The sequence below is a fragment of the Canis lupus genome, chromosome Y (assembly GCF_048164855.1).
Source record: "Canis lupus baileyi chromosome Y, mCanLup2.hap1, whole genome shotgun sequence".
NCBI lineage: Eukaryota > Metazoa > Chordata > Mammalia > Carnivora > Canidae > Canis > Canis lupus.
The window spans coordinates 3,663,809-3,687,645 of record NC_132877.1 but is presented as its reverse complement, the minus strand read 5'-3'; the positions used below and the strand labels follow the sequence as shown (position 1 = coordinate 3,687,645).

The window sequence follows — 23,837 nt, the reverse complement described above, 5'->3', positions numbered from 1 at the left end:
CTTTCATATATATAGTGTCTAGTAGCAGCTTGTTTCAGCCTATTGTTCATCATCACCCCAGCCCGAGAGACTCTTAAAACCTATTTTCCTAATCCCCCTCCCTGTGTTTTATATAAAATATATACTAGATATATAGTATATGTTAGATATACTCTAAATCTGCTGATGGACTAAGTATATACAGTTGACCTCCGAATAACAGGGTTTGAACTGTGCAGATCCACTTATATGTGGATTTTTTTTTCCAATCCATACGGTGCTACGTACCATGAATATATTTTCTGTTCTCTTTTATTTTTTTGGGGGGGAGTTTACCTTTTTTAAAGATTTATTTATTTGAGAGAGAGAGAGGAGCATGTGAGTTGAGGGAGGGGCAGAGGGAGACAATCTTCCAGCAGGCTCCCCACTGAGCATGGAGCCCAATGCTTTATTAGTTACTTACATCAGAAACATGCTTCCTGGACTTTCAAAGCCTTGCCTTCCTCATCTGTGTTATGGAGAGATTGAATATCCTCTTCCTCTACTTGTCAAAAAAAATATTCAGTGAGATAATATATCTGGAAAAGTCTATCCCATTCCCTGACAGGCCTCTGCTTCCCTGGCTGTGCATAAAAATCAGCTGTTAGAGCTGCATTCTGATGAGCATCCTTCCAGAGTGGCTGGAACGTTTATGTTGTAGGACTGGCTGATGCTGATGAGGCCTTAAAAGAAATGGATGCTGATCCTTGAAAACACAAAGGCAGCCTCACTGCATAATTGTGCTGTTTTTCCTGGAAATTGAGGACAAACTTGTAACCAAATATCAACACACGTTGGCCTTCCTGGTCTGGTCACTTCTCTACCGTCCAATGCACCCAGGCCCATGGGTGCTCAGTGTCTGCTGAGCCAGATTCCGCGATGGGTTTTACTCCTTGGTACTGCTGTGTCCACTTCCAGGAACTAGGTAAGCATCTGAGATTTTACTCATTTTGGAAGCTATCAAGCCACCCAGCCGGACCTTCACGGATGCTTGCAGAAGACACGAAACCCTTGGGTCAGAGACACAGCATTATTACTCACAGCACAGCAAGCACCACGATTGCCCCCCGCTTCTGCACTCCAAGACCCAAAGGGGCGAGGCCGAGAGGCCCACGTGGATGCCGCGCAAGTATCCTGAGGTCACGGAAGTCAACTACGTTATAATGGGCATTATGGGCACATAATAGTGAGCACACAAACCCATGCTCTGCTCTGTAAAAAGCCACTAGCCATCTTTCCAGGCTGTTGACTAGGCAATTCTTCTCGAAGAGATAGCGCAAAACACAGGAAGAGCCAATACCTCTCTTGCAAGTCACACAGGACATGAGAGACGACGAAGAGCGTCTCCTATCATATATCACTTATGTAACTGCTACGTTTACGATGAATGCAAAGCACTCTATGGATTTGCAGAGGGGGGGGGGCATATAAGCCAAGAAAATCAATATCCCTCCTGCTTTGTTACAGCTGTCAGTGACTCCAGCTCTGATGAGCGTCTTGAGCAGCAGCTCAATGTAATTGAGCTCCCAATTCCAGCAACTTCTCCATCACTTAATGCTTTACCCCCACATGGAAGATGCGGGGACTTGAGCTTCCCAGTGCTACGAATGCACGGAGCCAGATTAGAAGGGAGGGAAAAAGCCAGACATTCATCCAGAGATTCATATTTTTCTAACACCGGTGTAAGAGTGGGAGTGGGAGTCATCACCGTTCTAATGCACTCGTCCTTCGCAAATGGACGGGTCCTGACCTCTTCTCGGAGAGACACGGGGATCAGAAATCGGGCTCAGAAGAGTGATATTTGTAGATTAACTACCTTCTTTGCAACTCTCCTGTATGTAAATCATTGGATATTGTTAATTTCATTGTTACACAATTGATGCCAGGTTAAATATTTCCATGGGATCTATGTAAGATTGGGTTAACAAATGGTATTTAAAGTGTTATTATCTACTGACACGAGACCCAACTAGATCTGGAAGTGGAAAACAGTTTAAGGGGAAAATCAATTCACTTGCGATTCTGCTGTTTGCTTTCTTTTTTCTCTTCTTCCCGATGCTCCTCAGCCTGTCTGTCTCTCCTCCTCCTCCTTCTCTCTTTCTCTACTTCAGCACTAATAGTAGATTTTAAATATCTAGACTGCTAAAATGAAGAAAAACCTAATATTGGAAATAAAGTAAGAGAGAAAACATGGTGGAGAGCTGGCAACTTCAAAAGATGCCTAGCGGGAAGTCTGTTTCTCAAGGAATGTTCTAGCAAACTTATTTAGCGTCTCAGCCAATGTGGGGTGTTTGACTTCCATGAGAAATGAAAGTGTGTGTTATTAATTAAGAAAAAGGTGGCTTGAAGGAAGCCAGATGGTTGAGGGATGAGCCTTTGGACGGAAGACAGCCCTGCTACGCTGACAAGGCAGGTGTGGTACAGATGGATGAACCCCAGGAAGACCCAGTTTCCACAGTCCGGCAAAGACTGCAGTGAAGTGTTTGTGTTTCCACCGCTCTGATTTCCAGCGCCAACCCAGAGATTAGCTAAAATCTTGGAGGTTGCAAGTGGCTGTCTGGCTTTTGTGCACCTTTCTGTTCACACAGAGCAGAAAGATTAGAGAAATCCCTCTGGGAGACCACTCTGCATGGTTAGAAGTGCTCTTCCAACGCCCGGGCAAGCAGCCCGGTGGAGAAGACCAGGACGCGTCGGTGCTCCAGGGGCCTGGACTCAACCAAGGGGAGGCTCTCATGGTGCTCCAGGGGCCTGGACTCAACCAAGGGGAGGCTCTCATGGTGCTCCAGGGGCCTGGACTCAACCAAGGGGAGGCTCTCATGGTGCTCCAGGGGCCTGGACTCAACCAAGGGGAGGCTCTCATGGAAGGGGTGGGGTGTCCAACTAGACATGAGAATGGGTTTGAGGGTGGCTGGGGTCTCAGGCTGTCCGGGGCTTCTCCATGGAACAGTGGGCACAGCCTGCAGCCCAGTGAAACAAATGCCTGTGGGGTCCTTGGACAAAAGGGGAGAATTGCTGACGTAAGTGAGCCCTGCCTCCTGCAGCCCAGTCCTTTCCAGAGAGGGAAAAAAAAAAAGTGTGTGCAAACCCGTGTGTCTGTGTGTGTGTGAGAGAGAGAGAGAGAAAGGGAGGAGGGAGACATTTTTATTCCTTAGGATTATGAAACACATTTTGAATGCGAATTTAAGAATAGGATCTATAAATAATTTTTATTTTCTTTAAATTGGCCAACTTGGAATAAACGTTCCTTTGCAGTCTCGTAACCCATCTGCTAGATGCTCCCGTTAAAGACTATTGATCCCTGATTGCTATCAAAGAGGGCTTGTTTACCATCACTGTCAGGGATCTCTGGACAGAATAACTTACTTATGCTAGTTATGTGCACAGGTGACTTGGCGGCGCAGTGGGCATAGGGATCGTGTTCACCCGGCGCTTCACGTTTTCACGCTGATAATCAAAACCGTGTTACTTCATTTCATTCTAGAGGGCTAGGGATTTTATGAGTGGATTAGGTGACATTTGCAAATGATTTCACGATGGTCTCCCCAAGGTGGGAATCTCAACACCCACGGATGACACGGTGTCGGGAGGAAGACACGGTGACAGCCACCCTTCCCAGGAAATGTTGATGAATGTTTTCAGAGTAATCAGCCCAATTTATGAGAAGAAAGTAGACCAGAGAAAATGAAGCAAAATTCAACTTCTTTTTTTGTGAAAAGTAATGAGCATTTTTATTTATTCTTTTAAGATTTTATTTATTTTAGAGAGAGAGCATGTGCATGAGCAGGGGAGATGTGCAGAGGAAGAAGGCAAGAATCTGAAGCAGACTCTGCTGAGAATGGAACCGATATGGGGCTCAATCTCACAGCCTTCAGATTGCAACCTGACCTGAAACCAAGAGTCCGATGCTTAACCGACTGAGCCACCCAGGTGCCCACTAATGAGCATTTTTATTTTTTAAAAATTTTAAAAAGATTTTATTTATTTGTTCACAAGAGACACGGGGGTGGGGGGCAGAGACACAGGCAGCGGGAGAAGCAGGCTCCATGCGGGGAGCCTGATGTGGGGCTCGATCCCGGGTCTCCAGGATCACGCCCTGGGCCGAAGGCAGCACTAAACTGGTGAGCCACCCGGGCTGCCCTTAATGAGCATTTTAAAACTGGCATTAGGGCGCTTACAGTCCAGTGAACAGGGTGTGTGCACATGCACACACATGCACTCACACACACACTCTGTCTAAATGCTAGTAGAAGTAGTGGATTTATTGCTTTGAGAACATGGGAGGTGGAATAGTGAATTTTTCCGATGGAGGATTGGGGCAGGGGAGTGGGTTGGTTATATGAAGAAATTAGAAGCCCTTTGGAATTAGGTGACATTTGCGAGCGTCTCTCACCCTGGTTAGCACAGAGCTGACCAGGTGGAGGGTGGATTCCCTAATGACCCCTTCATTTGGTGCACTGTGAGAAGGCTGTCGAGGAGAATTCTGAGCCAGGGTGCAGGAAATCTATTTTGCTTGATGCAGGAATTACAGATTTCATTGTCAACGTCTGCCTTTCCTCTAATTTGATAACTTTTGGCAGGATTTAGGAGCAGATGATGTACTTCTGGTTCATTCATCTACGGTGTGTCAGAGAGAGCCAAGCAACCATTCTGAAAACTAAAATATGCAGGATATTGGTTCAACTTGTTCAGTGTTCTTTTATGATCCTCCGTGCTACAGCTGGCTTACTGCCATCACTATGCATATCTGCCCAGGCAGACATAAATGCGCACGTATGTGTTTGCGTGCTATTATTACCATTATTTGTTACGCCACTGCAAATTACTCCAGATCTAGAGGCTGAAACTCATATGGCTTATCTCACGGCTTCTGGGCATCAGCAGTTGGACTGTGGCTTAGCTGGGTGCTGTGCTCTAGGACATTCCTGGGCTGCAACGCCAGTGTCATCTGGGCAGGGGCTGCGGTCTCATCAGAAAACTCGAGTGGGGAAGAATTCACTTGTCAGATCACATAGTAGTTGGGATTCAGTACCTCACTGGCAAATGGACTGAGGATTTCACTTCTTCACTGGCTGTGCCCAAAAGGCACCAGTGGTTTTTTTTGACATGGATATGTGGCACGTGTAGTTTTGGTCACAGAAACTTGGAAAATACAATTATTTTCTATATATCCTTGGACATAGATACCAGGAAAACACCACCATATTACTACTCTACCAAGGCCCTATAACAGAGTTTGATCCCCATTCAAAACAAATCCATTGGTCCTAGTACATATCCTCCCACTGCTCTGGTCTCCCAGGTACACATATACACACACATGCACATAGCTGCACACACACATCTCTGTGTATGTGTCACGTGCCAAACATATTTCCGACACTTAACTTCACTTGTTGATGATGATGCAAAGCTAAGTCGTTATCTTTAAAAAGAGATTCCAAAATGAACCTTTAGTTCAAAAGGATAAAAGACAGCATTCGTCCTAATAATTTATTTGCCAACTACACTTTATTTTTTCAGTTTTTAAAGTCTTTATTGAAATTTCAGTTAGTTAACATACCATGTAATATGAGTTTCAGGTGTACAGTTTAATGATTCAGCACTTCCATACATCAGCCGGTGCTCATCACAGGTGCACTCCTTCATGACCATCACCTGCTTCCCCCACCTGCCCACTGACCTCCCGTCTGGTGACCATCCACGTGTTCTCTGGATTTAAGAGCCTGTTCTGGTTTGTCTCTCTCCTTTTCCCTATGCCAACTGCATTTTGTTAAGACTCAAAAAATTGCAAACCATGTGGCATTCTCCAGAGATGTTCTACTTCTCTACTGGCATGGGTGACACACGTTCATTAGCAAGACAGAGGGCGTCTGCTCTCGCGTCAGTACACAAAGTACATTATGTTACCCCTAACACGAAACATCCTTTTTTGTGCCTCCCAACGCTAAATTTCTTTCTTTTCAAAGACAGATTCTCTGAAGTATAAAGTATGAAAGTAGGAAGAGAGGGAGTGTACATACACAGAACAAAGATACAGAGGCAGAATCAGGCATGAATCAACCATGGTGGGAGTATAAGTAACTACCTGTTATATAAAATATACGTATATAGAGAAAGTCATATACATATGTACATGTAGTTATGTCAATACAGCTCCAATATATAGAATAATATCTACTAATATATAATGATGAAATGATGCATATATTAAATATAAATATAATTGTAACACATTATATAATTGTATAACATTATTTTAATATTTTATATACAAATATATAAATACATATTTAATGTCATATACTTAATATAATACGTTTTATATATATGAGTATCTATTGCTTTTTTTTTTTTAAAGATTTTATTTATTTATTCATGAGAGACACGGAGAGAGAGGCAGAGACACAGGCAGAGGGAGAAGCAGGCTCCATGCTGGGAACCTGATGCGGGATTCGATTCCAGAACTCCAGGATCACGCCCTGGGCTGAAGGCAGACGCTCAACCACTGAGCCACACAGGCATCCCTATTGAATATAATTGTATTATATTATATTATACATACAATACATTCTATATTTTCTATAACATATAACTATAATATATAATGAATATTTTAAATACTTATACATTATATAAATAAAATATACATATATTTCATATATTTAAATATATTTAATTAATTGTATATTAAATATAAATAAAATATACAATGATTTTATATAATAATATAGAGAAATGTAGAAGTATATATTATACCTGAGATAATACATACAATATAATATATATTATACATAATTATATTTATAATATAAATATAAGCAGTTATAAATGTATAACTCTACATACATACAACTTTATATATTCATAATGATATATTGTATTTTATGAATATATATTTATATATAAAATAAAGACGGGTTATATGTAATATATGTCATATTGTTTGTAACCCTGTATATATGTTATATACAACTCTATATAATATATGACTTTATATAATTTTTAAAGCTATATATTATATAAATAGATAAATAATATAAATTATATATGTAATTTATATAACCCTGTATATAATGTATTGTCCATCTCTATCTTGTGTATACATTTTATATATGACATATATATGTATATATATATTTATCTATAATTCCATGTAACCAGGAGAGTGGAAGTTTTATGCATATTTTTCACAATTTTCAAGTGTAGTGTGTGTTCTTACTTGTCAAAGGGACATGGACATTGAGAAAGATGTTCATAAAAAGTCTCAGGCAATAGCAGTTGAGAAAGTTGCTGCAAATGTCATTTAAAAATGAACTCCAGCTATTTGGGATTCAGTGTTCTTGGTTTTCACACAAAAGCAATAGTTAATGGCTTTCTCATCCACAGTGAATGCTGTGAAACTCGGGGGCTGGAATATTTTCTAAAAATCAGAGCCATTCAAAAGTCATTTAGGCTAATCATGCCCAGTGATGAAATAATAACCAGGGAAAGGATTTAAAATAATCAGATGGAAAGTCAGCACAGAGCCTATCTCCGTATCGTGGATGCATGTTACATAATTAATGGTGTTTTATGGATTTGAAATAACACAAGGACAAAAGATTAGGAAATACTGGAAGTGGACCCTCGTCTGTGAAGATTTCATTATTCCCATTTCTCAGATGCAAGCATTGCATTAGGGGCATGTACAGCCTTCTTACTGGAAAATATAAACTTTAATATCTTTCCCTAAAGCTTTCTAAGTCTCATAAAACACTTTACCTACAAAACCGATGGGGATAGATAAGACAATCGCTTGTGTCTCTTGCAAGTAAGTGTCTCTAGACGTGGAGGGAAAGGTATGTACCTTCCGCTAGTGTCACAGAACTTCTTTTAAGTGATTGACGTGAATTTGAAATTCATTATAATTTACCTTACACTGGTCCCAAGTTTAATTTGTATCATTGATAGGACAGGTTTATTTATCAGAGGACATGATAAGAATGGAATTCGTAAAACATCAAGAGTAAGTATTTTTAAGGTTCCCAGCATTGTTTCCCTTTATTCAATCGATGTCGTTAATCATTTTACAACCTAGTCATTAAATCCAATTTGGGAATACTACTACTTGAGTGCTTTGTAATAAATTAAGTACAATATGAAATCCAGCTATGCTTATTATATGTAACATATATGTCTGAATCTCTATCCACCTATTGTATATCTATCAATCTGTCGATGATCAATCCATTGATCATATGAAAATTATTTCATATCCCATCTTTCCTCAAACTTCTTAAAATTTATGGTCTGATGTGGTCCCATATAATTATGACCACCTAAAGCCATTTACCATCATAACGTTGCAGAGGTTTTTTTTTTTTCCCCCAAGACTGTGACGACAATGGTAAATGAATGTAAAAAAATATAATAAATAAATAGGTATGTAAAAAAATAAAATAGGACAGTTGTATTGATGAGAAATGCCATGGACTAAAAATATCTCAGAATTAGCTAGTTACGGACAAAAACCATGTCTTATTTTTCCATCCTTAGTATTTTAAAGAGTTCTTGGAATAAGCAGCAATTGTCAGGTTTGTGTCCATTAGATACCGGAATGAGGATAGCATTCAGCTCACTCAGTGTCGGTTCCTCCAAAGACGTGTCCCTCCGCTTAAGCTAACACTTTCTCTCCTTTTTACACCACAATTTCAAGTATCCCACACATGGGGGTTGCCATCAGATTTATTGACCCAACTCTCAGCTTCCTATTCCTATCAAATCTCAATCTTCCGATGATCTGAGTTCTGTGTGCCCATCTCATCGACCTGATCTGTGAGCACCTCAAAGTCAAGTCTTCGTATTTCTCCCCATTCAACTTCTTTTGGTTCTGCATGTTTTCATTTATCTTCGCTTTTCCATCTTGCAACATCAGGGCAATCTTGTAGACTCTTCGTGTTCTAAGGTCCCATCCCGCTGTTAACCAATTCCCATGATTTCAAGTCTTGTAATGATTATTTATTCCACCCATTTCTTGTTTTTAGCCTTTACCGTCGCCACCTTAGTTTATGAATGCTGCAATGGATTACCAACGGTACTCCCCTGTTCTGGAATGTTCCTGCGATAAGCCGTCCCCAAAACGAAGCTATACCCTAAAATGCTTCTGTGTAAACTTCCTAAAAGTGAATCCGTGCCTCTTGTGTGCTAAAGCCAGCCACGATTCCAGTGAATGGGTGTCCATGACCATCCATAACTTGGTCTGATCTATGTCTCCTTCTTCTTCTTCATGGATGCTATGAACCTACCATAAACTCACCACCATTAATATGTTCATGGTTTAATTTGAGGGCTTCTTAAAAAAGAAGACTCACTTAGCAAAATGTCCAAAAAAATTCAGGTCCATAGAGCTAACTCAAGGTCTACTAAATCTGGATCCATGGGGTTGAGTTCCAAGAGTGTGGAACAGCTAACAGGGTGGTCCTTCGGCACGTTCAGAACCTCTGTCTACTCCATGTCCATTTCTCTCTTCCAGGCTTTCTTCACTCGGAATGATCTCCCACCTCTGCTCTCCAATTCCCAGTAAAAAAAACCTTCTTTATGTATGAGAGATTTTCTCATCTTCCCTTCAGGAAGCAGGCTATGCTTCTCCTATGCTCCTAAGATGGCATATACCATATATCACCTTGGATTTTACTGATTTAACACCCTCTTAGATTTTCAGCATCTTGTATATCATACATATTTATATCTCCAATACTGTGTGGCAGTTAATCAAATAGCATATATTACTATTACACTAATAATTATTATTCTACTTAATCATATTTCTGTTTTTGTTATTTTTTTTTAATCCTTGTAAGTAGCTGAGGCATGACTTAGTATTGCCCAATACTGGGTTAGCCAAGACTGCATTTAGGGTTCACTGTGTCTTCTCTCTCTCTCTCTCTCTCTCTCTCTCTCTCTCTGTTTTTCCGGACATCATTTATGACATCCACCCTTCCAAGAGTTTCAGAAAATAATCTCCCTTGTTCCCATAATTTTGTCCCCCTCTAACTCATTCTCCATATTGCCCCATCGGGATTGTCCTAAAATGTAAATCTGATTATTTCTCCCCTACCAGGGCTTACACTACGTTATCAGTTATGGGATAAACTCCACTTGTTCCCTATGGCCTTCAAGATCCTCCATAAACAGGTCTCCGAACGCTTCTTTACCCTCTTGTCTTATCTCCTTTCTTTGCGCACCCCGTGCCTTGCTCACACCACACCCTCCACGCTTCAAATCCCACATGTACGTAGTTGATGCTGCACATTATCCACGGTGTTTCCAGAGCTTTTTCTCCCTCAACTTCTGCACCTGATCAACGACTACTTACTTCTCTTTCAAAGAAAGACCCTTCCTTCAGCATTTCCACCTCTATGGATCCCTAAGAACTCATGAATCACAGGATTTTCCCCACACCCTCTTGTAATCATTTCTTTTTCTTACACTGTTGGCTACCTTACCCACTAGACCGTATGCTTCTTCAAAAATAAAGGGCTGTGACTTACAAATGCATATTCCGTGCTTAGGACCATGCCCATGCTCAACAAATACTTGAATTTATTTATTTATTTATTTATTTATTTATTTATTTATTTATTTATTTATTTTAATACTTGAATTTATAAATCAATCAATTAATTAATATATTCTTGGCAAAGTCAATGACTTTTTGGCCTCCTATAAAGTATTATGTTCAAGTGGAAACTCTTTTCTAACCTCTGCCTTGCCAGATACATGTGTCTACGTCTATATTTTTTGTATTGATATCGATCTAGGTCATTGATTTAGGGAAAAGGGTGTATTTATTAGCAATACTATTATGTTACTGGATCTTACATATCTATCCGATTAAATATCTATTTGTATAAAACACATGTTTCTTCTATTATTGGATACATATCTTATATATATGCAGACATAGGTATTTGTATACAAGGTACTGGTAAAAGGTGTTTTCATGCATAGTATCTCACTTAATCATCCTGAAAAACCCACAAAAGAGCTATTTTAAGTCACTGCTTAGCAGATGTAATCTCCCAGATTCACAGAATACGACAGACTTTCCAGCAAGTCAAAGCTAGCAAGGGTGGACACTTGATATGAAAGTAGATCCCCCGACTCAGTACGCCTCACCTTCCCCTTTAGTGGCCACATCCCCCATGAGCTCCTCTCTCAAAACTTGTGCGGAGTCCCTAATTAGGCCAACACAGCAAACACTTACGGCAGGTTGGATGCCTAAGTTTGCCATCCAAGTCGTCTGGGTAGCGGCCATCATCTTTTGCCTTCAACAAATACATTCGTAGGCCTGTGAAATAATTTTAAGAAAAGCAAGCACTACTTTAGAGCATCTTGCATGTTGAGTCCTGTGTTAGCTCATCACAATGATACAATGAGGCAGTGATGACGTCCATCCACCCCATTTTACAGATGCAGAGACCAGACATTTAAACTACACACCTAAGGTCATGTGGAATTTGACCCCGAGCAACGTGGTTTGGGAATCTGTGCTCATATCGCGCCACACTGTGCGGGGCTTTATCGGTTTAGTGACTTATCAGTTAGGGACTCCAGACATTGCCCATTCAGAGCCAACTCCCTCCAACTCCCATGATAAATACTGGGCCACAGCACCACCCTGGAAGTTGGCCGGGGAAAGATAAACTCCTGGACCCTGCAAGTGAAGATGAGTTATTTAAAAATAACTGGCCAAATCCTAGCAACATCTCCACCCTTTTATTCATGAAACAACAACAACAAAAATACTGTCTCGGAAAAGAACGCGACCAAACAAAAGGTATCAGCCCATCACCTGGGCGTAAAGGAGGCTCTGTCCTTTACAGACCTTCACTGTCCTTTTGCTGCCAAGAATTTTGGCTTGCCAGAGAGAGGCACGATGACACCCCGAACCGGAACGCATCTGTCAGCCTGGCCACCGGGAAGGGCTGTACCCGCCGGCACTCTTGCCCTGCGCACCCTCCAAGAGTTAAGGATGTTTGCAAATACTGTAGCGCGTCTGCCGGGGAGGGTCCTGCCCGAGAGCAGCCTGCACCGCGCCCGAGCCCCGGTGGCCCAGCGTGACGCGCTCACCTGTTCCGCCACCCCGGCCCCGGGAGGGGACCTCGGTTACAGCTGGTTTGCACTGGGATTAGCTGCTCTTTGCATTCGCTTGTAGCTGTGGATGTGGTTTCTGTAGTGATGGGACCCAGTGCGGAGATCTATTGGCTGCTGGCTTTGTAAATTCCATTCAGTTTGGTCCAATAGCAGAGGGGGACCGGGGAGACATCGGGAGCTCTCTCTTCAATCTCCCCTTTTCCTTGCAGACCCGTCTCTGTCTCTCAGCACAGAGCTCTTATTCAGACCTCGGTCTGCCCTCCCTGCTCGGACTGTGTTGCTTGTTCTTCCCGACTCTTCGGGGGCAGACACGACGAATTTCCTCCACAAGGACCAGCCGGTGGTCCCCACATTCCTTTGGATGAGCAGATCTGCTTGGGATTCGAGAGAAAGCAAGCACAGGCTCCTGGACCACACAGCCTCCCGAATCCTACCCTCACTCAGGCTTCCCTAGAAAAATCTGGATGTGTGCAAAAGAACACTTGGAGCCACTGCAGCTTTGCCACGACTAAGGTAGGTGCCTTTTTCAGATGTGTCTCTGGGTTCCGGATTTCTCTTTTTACAGCCTTTTCGGCCCCGGGACTCGCGTGTGCTCCCCGGCAAAAGACAACGAGCCTCACCAAAAGCGTTGGGGGCTTCGCTCCATCTGGCCTTTTTATTTCATTTTATTTTGCAAATCCGGACAGGACTTTCTCCCATCTGCCGCTCCATGTCTTAGGTGTGGGTGGGAGCGTGGACATGTATGTGCGGCGTGTCCTGTGCCAGCTTCATGCACATCTCCACAGAAGCATTTGATTTTTGTTTTTTGTTTGTTTGGTTGTTTTTTTTTTTTTTGCCCCTTCGGACTTAAAAAAAAAAAAAGAAAAAAAGAAAGAAAAGAAAATCGAGACCACCGTGGTTTGCAAGCATTTTGCTGCAATCAGCTATTTGAACGGCTCTGGGGCCGTGTGTGATGTGTTTACAAAGTAGCGCCGTCTTCCATACAAATAAACAGAAGAGTGTGGCGGGGAGAGGAGGAAAAAAAAAATTTTATCTGCAGTAGAGAGGGAGCAGGAGAAAAGCGCCAGTTCCCTGCAAACCGGGACTGGCGATGAAGACAGGAGTACTTCTGGAGATTGTGAGCAACCAACGGGCTTTTTTTCTTTCTTTCTTTCTTTCTTTTTTTTTTAACCCCCCCCCCCCCTCCTTCTTCTTTAAGGAAACTGTCAGCTTCCACCTCCTGGGGTGCTTTTTTTGGGTTAACCAGAGAGAAAAAAGGAAAACAGGCTTGGCTGGGGTTGCATTAAGCAATTTTTTTTTTCCTCCTTCCTCTCTGCTGGCTCCGTAGAAGATGACGGCTGGTGTGATGCACGAAATAACGCACGTGATTGATTAGGACCTGGCTGGGCTTCGCTGGGGAGCGACCCGGGCGCGCCGGAGACCCCGGGCGGAGACCCGATGACGGTAGCTTCGAGCTGTTTCTGCAAAGCTGGGGAGCGGGCTCCGTGCCCCCCTTTGCCCGTGCGTCTGGGTAGGGGGGAGGCCAGCGGCGGGCAGGAGGGAGGGGTGCGCTGCTCCCGGAGCCCGTGGCTGTGGCCTGGACCTTCCCGGGGGGCACGCGGCTGCGGCCGGCCCCCCTCCCCCTCCCCCCAGCTCGCCCGGCCCGCCCGGCTGCAGGACCACAAAAGTTGGTAGCTGCGGGGACGGGCGCCGGGCGCCCCGGCGCGGGTCTCGGGGGATGCAGCCCCCGCTCGGTGCCCGCAGGGAAGCGGGTTCCCGGGAGCCGAGCCCGCGGGGCGCACGGCCGGCCGGCACCCTGGGCTGTGCCGCGGGGGGGTTCTGGGGAGCCGCGGCCGACCTGGGCCACCCCCACAGCCCCGGGCCGCCCGGCACAAACCCGCGTCCCGAAGCAGCCGCCGGCCGCGCTGCACAATTCCCCCGTGCCCCGCCACCCCCAGCGCCCGCGGCCCGCGGCCCCCGCCCCCACCCGCGCCCCAGCGCCGCGCGGCCGGGGGCCCCCTCCCAGCCCGCTGGGCCCTGTGACCGCCCCCGGCTGCCCGAGCGGGGGTGGGGGCAGCGGGGGGGCCTGGAGACCCCGGAGCCGGCCTGGGAACTCGCGTCCTGCCCCTCCCCCAGGCCGCCGCGGCGCCCCTGCGGCCGCGTGGCTCGACCTGCGGAAGCGCGGGCGGGGGCGGGGGCGGCGGGGGCGCGGCGCTGGGCGCACACCCCGCGGCGGGGGGTGCTCGGGGGCTCGGGGGCGCTGGGACCCCCGCCCGCTGCCCCGGACGCCCGCCGCCTCCCAGCGCCCCCCCCACCCCCCCCGCCAGCCCCGGCTCCCCGGGGCCCCCGGAGGGCGCGCAGACTCGCAGGCTGGGGCGCGGGGCCCCCGGGCCGCCCCGGGGTCTGTCTGGCTGCGCGCATCCCTGGGCCCGGGCGCCCGTTCCGGCGCCTGCTGGCCGCACACACGGCGCCCTGTCGCCCGGGGCGCTGAGGGCCCCGCAGCCCTGCCCGGCGGGGACACCTGGGCGCGCGTCCCGCTCGCTCCGAGGGACGTCCTCTCCATCCCTCCCGCCCCGTCCCTGTCCCCGTCCCCGTCCCCGTCCCCGTTCCCGTCCCCGTCCCCGTCCCCGTTCCCGTCCCCGTCCCCGTCCCCGTCCCCGCGGCTTGCTGGATTTTTTTCCTTCCTTTTTATTATTATTATTTTTATTAATATTTTGTTATTTTTTGACCGCGGGTTGTCTTTTCTGCGACTCCTCCTTCTGCGCTGCCGGCAGGTGCGGGTCTCTCCGTATTTATTTCCGGAGCCCCGGGCTGCTCTTTCGGGGCTGGCGGCGTGGGGGGCCCGGGGGTGGCGGGGAGTCGCAGCGCGGGGAGCGCGGGGAGCGCGCGGAGCGCAGGCCTGCACCCGGGGCGCGCATCCTCAATCTGCCTCTTGGACCCAACTTAAATTTGGGGTGAGGGCTGCCGACTAGGGTGTGTGTGTGTGTGTGTGTGTGTGTGTGTGTGTGGTTTATTCAACCTAGCAGGTGCTGTTCTTGCGAGAAGAATCCACAAGGTGGTAGTATGGATTCTTCTTTTCATTTGGTTTTTTTTCTTTTTTTTTTTTTTTTTTTTTTTTCCTATTTGGTCAGTTGAGGGGGAACGGTTTTATGTGCTCATATCCTATGCTTTTTGAAGGGATCCACCGCTGGCAGGGCTTCAAGCATCAAGGGCGCGTTGCATTAACTGTCTCCTAGTGAGAGGTGGGGCGAGCGAGGTCCCTGCCCAGAGTCAGCACTCAGCATGATGTGAGAGACGCAGAGAAGGAAAAAATAAAAAGAGAGAGAAAGAAAAAGTTTAGGGAGACCTAGTTACCCCGATGCAGAATTTCCAGGCTGTGTGGGCGTTCTGCGGGCGGCGTAGACGAGGGCGAGCTGAAGACCGCGCTTGGTAGGTACCCTTGCTCAGCCACAAAATAAAGGACCAGGAGAGAAAAAGACCTGACTTTCAGACCGAACAAAGCAGCATCACTTGCTCACCGAGCTCCATGCTTGGAAGGGACATGCTCACCGTTTTCTTAGAGGGTGTCAGACCCCAGAGAAATGAGCAGAAATCTGCACTTTTGCAGGGGCGCTGGGGCGAGAGGGAGGGCGAGGGGAAAAGTGTGTCGTGCCTTTAGTTCTCGGTGGGAAGAGGTTAAGAGCAATTGTGAAAATCGCCAGGAGATAGGTTTCCCTGTGTGGATGGAGAGCAAGCTGGATGGCATGATGGCACATGGTTGCATCCAACCCTTATTTCCAAAAAAAAAAAAAAAAAAAAGAAAGAAAGAAAGAAAGAAAGAAAGAAAAAGAAAGAAAAAAGAAAAAAAATCTGATTTTTTTTTTTTTTTTGCATTTCTCTCCATATCGAGAACATGAGAATTTCACAAGGGCTTTGCAACTATTTATATATATTTTTTCGGATTAGACTTGCAGTACTGTGTTATCCAAGAAAATGCAATATCTATATATTTATAATTATATATGTGGCTTGTATGTATGGCATATGGTTGCTATTTATGGCAGTTTTAAAGAGCATCATCTCTGACATGTAATAAAATAGTCAGGGCCTGTGGTTCAAGTCGAAAATGACTTCATCACTTTTAAATCACTGAATTCAAACGAGAGCATTGTTTTCTTTGGGAAACCAGAATGGTTTGGAGCTGGGATTGAATGATAATTGTATTTTCATAATAATAGCTGTGCTTTGATGCCGACTTTAAGGTGTTTTGACATATTTTTCCGGGGGAAAGGAATCGTTGCTTTCTTTTGTACTATTTTTCCTTAAACAAATAATGCCGAACGTACATTTTGCCTTAAATCCAGCAGTCCTGCTAATTTCTCATGTAAATCTAAGAATAGAAAAGATACTTGAAATATGAGTGATTGCCACAGGAGGTGGTTAAGGCAGGTACAGAGCTGTTAGGAAATTTGCAAGTGAATGAACTTGAGGATTGTCGAAAGTTCTTTTTTTTTTTTTTTGGCGTGGATTGTGTAGACTAATGATAAGTATATGAGGCTTCTCTTTATTTCTGAACTTGGCCTTTTCATTTGGTTTTCTTTGTAGTAATTTGTGGAAGGCTTCTGGTCTCTGCACAAAGATAGCGTGCTTACCGACTAAGCCTGTTACATTGCTTTCAGAATGTGCAAGGGTCTTTTTCAGAACTCTTTAGAATATAGTGGTCTTATGCCCAGACTAAAAAAGAAAAAGAAAAAAAAAAAAAGAGAGAGAGAGGGAAAAAGAAAAAAGGCTGGGGATGGTTCTCACAAAAGTAAACATTCAAGTGCATGGGATCCGGCTTCTGTTTTAAGATTCTCTTCTTTTTAATTGGCACTCCGCATTTCCAACATTGAGTACGTGCTTGAGTATTGTCAGTGATGCAACTTGTTGATGGAATTTATTTCATGCAAATGAAGTTTGAATATAACAGTATTTTTAAGTCCCTAAACTCTCACTCTGCAGATAGGCTTATCTGGTTAAAACGTACTTAAATTCCAAACATGGTGAGAGCTGATTTCAGCATGCTGATTGCAACTGCAAGGAACAGAATTTTTTTTTTTTTTAATTTTTATTTTTTGGTATATAAACCGGCCTGTGTTCTTTCTATCCTGTTTTCCACCTTCACGATATATGTGATATTCCCAAATGAGGAAAAACACGTTCGGGGGTTAGTTTAAGCCAGTTGCTCAATTTTATTTATTTATTTATTTATTTATTTATTTATTTATTTATTTGAATTTTTTTCCTGGAGACCGTATCCTTTGAGAAGAGACTTCGTGTTCTACTTAATCACATTAAGTAATAATCGCGATGTTAAGACAGACTGTGCCTTCTATGTAGTCACAAGTGATTTCTTAAACTTGAAACCGCTACCAGTTGCAAATCAAATATACAGCTTTTGCCCGCTCAGGGAGAGAAAGTGAGCATCTCGCCCGGGAAGGTCACGTGGCTCTCGGCAATTAGGTCATCTGTTGTGTGCGGCGGACATTCATGCCCCATTCACTCAATGAATATTTTCCAGTTTTATCATTTTTCTCTAAACAACCTACACTGGGCCTTTCAAAGCCTGCACTGTTCTCTGCCTACTGAATGGCAGGATGGGAAACCCTCATTTTTCTTGTGGAGGACAGAGGAGCACAAGTGAGCGGGAGGGAGGGGGAGAAAGAAAACAAGTGGTACTGCCTACGAGTTTGCCATTTTGCCATTTATGACCTTCCAGCCAACATGTATGTGAAGCTTTTTCTATCTGCAGAGGTTCTACTAAACAAACAAACAAAGATAAATACATAAAAGGCTGATAAAATTCACAGGGGTGGAAGGTTGGTGGTGGAGCACAGCCAGTCCACTTGGGGTTCTGTTCAAACTGCAGACACTGAGCGCGGAGTTCACCTGTCCCAGGTGTGTGGTTACCTGAGCTCCACCTGCCTGTGCAGCTTGGCCAGCCAGTTGCCAGGTCGGTGCTCTTATCTCGCCAAACCCCTGTCCTTCCTCCCAGAAGTGGTACCTGAAGGAAAAAGAGACCGAACCCCACCAAACAAACGTAAACTGTGGAGTAAGATGACATCGTATTGTCCCCATTCCGGAAGGGGAGAGCGCAATCTTTGCATAATGTGGGCGACATGAGGAAGCATAAACCCTAAAGCCTCACTGGAATGAATCTCCAGGAGTCAGATCTTGATTCAGGATAGTGTTAATGAAAAGGCATGTGCTTTCGCAGCTGTTTGGAAATGTGTGGAAATAATCCAGAGTTTTGTTTGGGTGGCTTTATTTGAAACGTGTGTTCTATAAATAGCGACTTGCTACAGTAACCGAGGGCTATTTTGGGATTACAGTCGGACCTTCTTGGTTGTGCGCGTTCATACTGCTGAGCATTCGGGTTTCAGGATCTTGACCTTATCGTTCCAGGCGCGTTTTTGCATTTTACCGTATCCTGGTAAAACCGTGGAACCCGAGATCCGCCCTCTTAGCCAACTTTTGAGGGCACAGCCCAGGATGGCCAACTCGGTGCAAGATGGTGCCAGCCACCCTCTAGACCTTGCTCATCTTGCTTAGCTGAAAGGTGGTTATGCCCAGGGATCCCTTCTGCCTCTTTCTCGCTTCACCCAGCCCCTGGCAACCACCCTTCCACTCTACTTACGAGTCTTCGGTCATGGCTTTGAAACGTGGAACTGTGCCTGGTCTCTTTCTACAGTGCAAACTAATGATTTGGTTGGTTTGAAGTTGCATTTCTTGGTCAGGTTTGGGATCCTTTAAAAGAAAGGAACCACGGTTGAGGAAACTGAGTGGCACGGATAGGCCGCAGCTCTGCGGGTTGGTGTTTATTTCTGCAAAGCGTGGCAGAGGCCTCCCGTAGCCCTGATGGGATTTGCTCTCGGTGTCATGTTCCCTGTTTCCTGTATCAACATCACCAATGTGTGGCTCAGAACCAGGGCAGGGACACACATTCCATTACTTGGATGGTCCGCAGCAATGAACGGTGCTCTCAGAAACAGCAGGGCGGGTGCGGAGACCAGAACCCATTGAGATCACGTGCCTTTATTGTTTGCAAATGCTTCCTACTTAAGTAGAGCTGTGAATGCACTAGGTGGCAAAATGTAAAAAAACACCCCACATTTTTTAAACAAATGCATCATCATCTCAAGGGATGTGGTAAGAATTGAATTGTGTGTGTTTATATGCACAGAGATGCCCAGATGCACAAGCATAACCAAGAGATATTTCTTGCATAAGATGTTTTTTTTTCCTCAGCCAATGTAACACATTAGACCAACGCAAAAAATACCAGAAGGAAAGATGTGATTTTGCCCCATTGCCCATCCTTCTCTCCATCGTTTTCCCAAATGTAAGTCATATTAAAATATTCATCCTGTGGGTGACCTGCAAAGTGTTTGTTGAGTGTTCCTCCTTTGAGAGTGGAGACATTGATTAGTAATGAGACCCAAATAAATGGAGAGTGGATATTTATGGGCAAGCATCCACCTTCTCCATGTTACCTTGAAGTTTTGTCTTCAAATTGAAGTCATTATTTTCTAACAAGGTATCGATCCCCCATGTTAATGATAAAATCATCTATATGATCAGTGCAATAGAATGTTACCCCTTCCCAGACGTTGATGCCACAACAGTTGAGAAATTCACAGTCGTCTCTTCATGCTGTTGAGTCCACAAGAGTTGAAAAACTTTATGGTCTTGGGTGTTGGGTCCTTCCCTTCCCGGGGAAGCTCCTCTGCAGTCGCACACATTCCGCATGGACTCTTCATTCATGTGGCGCCTGCCGGGAAGCACTGCAAAATCCCAGCCGACGGCCCCAGCAGGGGTGAACCAATGTAGGATGGTTTGCTCTCCTGGCTTGTCGCTTCACCCCCGATCACGGGTCTTTAGAAATGCGGTCACACATGACGAGACTGCAAACACGCCTAGGTCCCTGACACATCCATATGCTGGTGTGTGGACCTGAGTGGCCTCAGGTGACTCACAGCCGCAATGTAACTACGAGCTGTTTCTTGCATAAGATGGTTTTATTGGCAAATTGTATCTAGAAACCTTGTATCATTTAAGTAATCAAATTTCATCTAAATATGTATATGATTTCTAGTGTGTAGGAGTATATTTTTATACAATCATGTAATTGTACTTATATGCTCGGCACGTATCATTGCGTTTATGTAATTGATGAAGAAAGCCTTCATCATCTAAACTTGGTATATTTCACAATTTATTGGAAAACTTTTATATATATTTTTTAGCTTTTATATATCTTACTGAATGAAATCATTAGATATATAGATATATACACAATTATGTGTTTTGCAATTTTATATAAATAGCCTACATAATGAGTTACTGTATCTTTTTTTTTTTTTAAGAATTTATTTATTTATTCCTGAGAGACACAGAGAGAGAGAGAGAGGCAGAGACCCAAGCAGAGGGAGAAGCAGGCTCCCTGCAGGGACCCCGATGTGGGACTCGATCTTGGGTCTCCAGGATCATGCCCTGGCTGGGCTGCAGGCGGTGGTGCTAAACCCCTGAGCCACCTGGGCTGCCCTGAGTTACTATATCAATAGTTAATGTAAATTTATACTACGTTTAGGGATCCCTGGGTGGCGCAGCGGTTTGGCGCCTGCCTTTGGCCCAGGGCGCGATCCTGGAGACCCGGGATCGAATCCCACGTCAGGCTCCCGGTGCATGGAGCCTGCTTTTCCCTCTGCCTGTGTCTCTGCCTCTCTCTCTCTCTCTCTCTGTGACTATCATAAAAATAAAAAATAAAAAAATAAAAAAATAAAAAAAATTTATACTACATTTATAGATACAGGTAGATGGACAGTCCCGCATTTTCCTGAACAAAGTATCGTATCTGGTAAAGTACATTTTCAGGCTGGCCCCCAGTATCTACATTTAATGGTCCACAGAAACTACCGCTTCAAGATCTATTACTGCCAGTGTGGTGGCAAGCATATTGCAGTTCTCACGGAAATGTAATTAATTGATATTTAGTGTGCTTTTGTGAACCATTTGGGAGCCCTTCTGTCAGTGGGAACATGTGGCAAGCCATGTATCTTTCCTGCTTGGATGGATAGGCAAGTTCTGCTCCTATCAGGAAAGACTGTGAGCACCTGACACTCATTGTGTGTCAACTATACTCAAAAAAAAAAAAAAAAGAAAGAAAATGCATACCCTAGCCAAAATAAATAAATAAATAAATAAAATAAAACAAAAACAAACAAACAAACAAAAAAAACAAAAAACAAACCAAAAGAGCAGACTATCTGAGAGTATGTGGAGGTCAGCAGGAAAGAAGGCCACAGGTGACCGGTGATGGCCATGAGCATGGCGGTGGTGGTGACCATCCCACTCCCATTTGCACATCCCTCTGCCCATCATGGACAGGTTCCGTTGACTTGGTCTCAACATGGAAAAATCAATATAGTAGATCCAGGAATGGAGCTACTCAGCCCTGGCAGGAAAGAAACTGAGGGACTAAGGTATTTCTGTGTTTTTCTGGAAACTAGCTCCTTCCTGCGCCAGAGGTTTGCCCTCCCCTTCTTTCGTTTAATGCTATTTTATTGAGCATGTACGACGTGCCAGTTACAGGCTCGGGCGTCAGTTTAGTGCCGGTAGTAAAGAGATGAGCGTGGAATATGCCAGTTCCCCAAGACCTCTGGGTGTAAATGCTCATAAGAAAGTTGTTAGGGTCTTTGGTTCATGCATGTATCGCCCCGTCCCCTTTTGCACTGTGTGTTATGGGTGCTTCCCTTCTGTTCCTGCTCCTGTTGCTTCCTAGCTCCCTTCTGTTCTGCTTAGTGATGAGCTCTCACTGGTCCTTAAAGGGCTGAAGGAATAATAAATGTAACTAGGTACGAGGCAGGGATCAAATCATCTGGAAAGAGTAGCAACTCGTAACAGCAAAGAGTTTCCACGACGGTTTGAAAGGATTCTTCACATGCCATATGTGTGTGGCTGGCTCTGTTTTTAAAAGCTGTCAAACCCTGTATTTGTAAAACACTGATTTTCATTCCAGCAAATCCTCTGAGTAAATACACACATATATATATAAAACAGATGACTTTGACTCCAGCAAGAACTGTGCGCTCCTGAGACTTTTTGTTGTTGAGGTGCTTGTGTGAACATGTGGCGGTGGCCCTGCTCCCCTTGATCCCAGCCGCTGCCTGGTGGTCCTTCTGGAAATCGATAGGCCATACTAAGCTCTGGCACCGTCCCCAAGGCATGAGCGACACTGCGAATCCTCACGCCCCCAAATCTCAGAGATTGCAAAATAGCAGACCATCGTCTCATACTCCACCACCCTTCGTATAATCTCTTTTTTCCCCACCATGTGCGATGTCTTAGCTTTGCGAACCAGCCTTGAGGATGGACCATGCCACTCTTGGACGGGCCATACAGCATGGCTTGCAGATGACATTGCCCCAATTTTCATTTTTTTTCTTTTTTTTTGGTGGCGATTCGTTCCCAAAAAATCACGCAAAAGTGATAGCCCTTGATTGGAAGAGCCGTGAATCAGAGATCGGCCCTGAAGGAGGATCCCAGATTGACTAATTTCAGAGAACCTCACGTGTCATTCCTCTCTCACTAATTTCATCCTGGAGACACATTCAGGGCTTCAGAAGCCTCTTGCTAATGGGTTCAGAGATGTGAGAGATAACTGGAGACTCTGGGTCATGAGCAATGCCCAAATTACATAACGAGAATTGCAGAACTGTGTTGAGAATCCTTGTATTTTATTGACAGAGCAGAAGCAGGAAGTGGGATGATCTAAGGTTACCAGAGAGGGTTTAAATTGCCAGAGTCATCTGGAGAAATGAACTTGGTGTATTTTTCCCCCCATCATGCTTATTTATTCAGTATCTGTTGAAGGCCAAGAAGTAGGGATATAAAGAAATGTCTGTTTTTTCTCTATTTTCCATAGGACAAGGCCATTTTGCACCACTTTTGTAGAAATACAAAAGTTGTGTGTGGTGGGTGGAAACAGTTGAATGTGAACTCGCAATTAAGAAGAAAAGTTTCATATCAGAATCTCTCTTCCAGTGTATGTCTGTGTTTAATCTCTTGGGTCCTACGTCCAGTGTTACGGGAAAACCATGGTTTAATTCAGTGTTGAGCAGTCTTTTTCATATCGTTAAAGGCAAAATCACCGGGGCCTTAGAGGGTAAATATGTGGTGCCTACGATGGTTCTCAGATGGACATGGTAATACTGTGATATTTTAGCTGCTTTAACAAGACAAAGCCCTAGCGTTGAACCAATAGGGTGAGGATGTTCCATATGGGGTGAGGAGGTGACCTGGAGCCTCGGGGAAGAGAAGGCTGCCTGGCCTAGGGGACACCTGGGTGACACCTGTGTCCCAGCTCTAAACCAGCAGGCTGGACGTCTGGCTGCCAAACCATCAACGTGCATATGCATATGTACATGGCGCTTGTGCCGAGCTCATGCTGTGCAAAAGCTTGCGGTAGTAAAGATCACAGTACACACCATTATTTGGAATTGATGGTCCCTGGAGAACCAGAATCAGTGAAAAGTAGACATTTGGAAAAAACAAACAAACAAAAAAATAGCCGACTTTGTTAGCCCAGAGAGTTCGCAGGATGTATCGGCTGGCAAGGCTGGTGTAGGGACTTCTCTGCGTGCAAAATGGGAAAGCAGACCCAGGAAAAAAGTCCCAGTTATAGGAAA

At 44.8% G+C, this 23,837-nt stretch overlaps 1 protein-coding gene and 1 long non-coding RNA gene across 12 annotated transcripts in view; one reads left to right on the top strand and one right to left on the bottom strand.

Moving 5' to 3' along the window:
* LOC140629125 (neuroligin-4, X-linked) overlaps window positions 1-23,837 on the top strand; it is a 369,817-nt gene that overhangs the window by 44,441 nt on the left and 301,539 nt on the right. For 3 of the 11 annotated variants that reach the window (XR_012026985.1, XR_012026986.1, XM_072818610.1), the window contains exon 1: window positions 12,138-12,666. The gene's annotated coding sequence lies outside the window, so the exon portion shown is untranslated. Of the gene's footprint in view, window positions 1-3,795; window positions 3,946-12,137; window positions 12,667-13,143; window positions 13,271-13,480; window positions 13,654-15,320; window positions 15,562-23,837 lie in introns of those variants that run through there. The other 8 variants (XM_072818604.1, XM_072818607.1, XM_072818606.1 and 5 more) reach the window with 8 other exon arrangements.
* On the bottom strand, window positions 5,555-12,879 carry LOC140629127 (uncharacterized). The gene is made up of 3 exons (XR_012026987.1): window positions 12,130-12,879; window positions 11,264-11,347; window positions 5,555-6,542 (listed from the first exon to the last, which is right to left on the bottom strand). It is a non-coding gene; the product is annotated as an uncharacterized lncRNA (long non-coding RNA).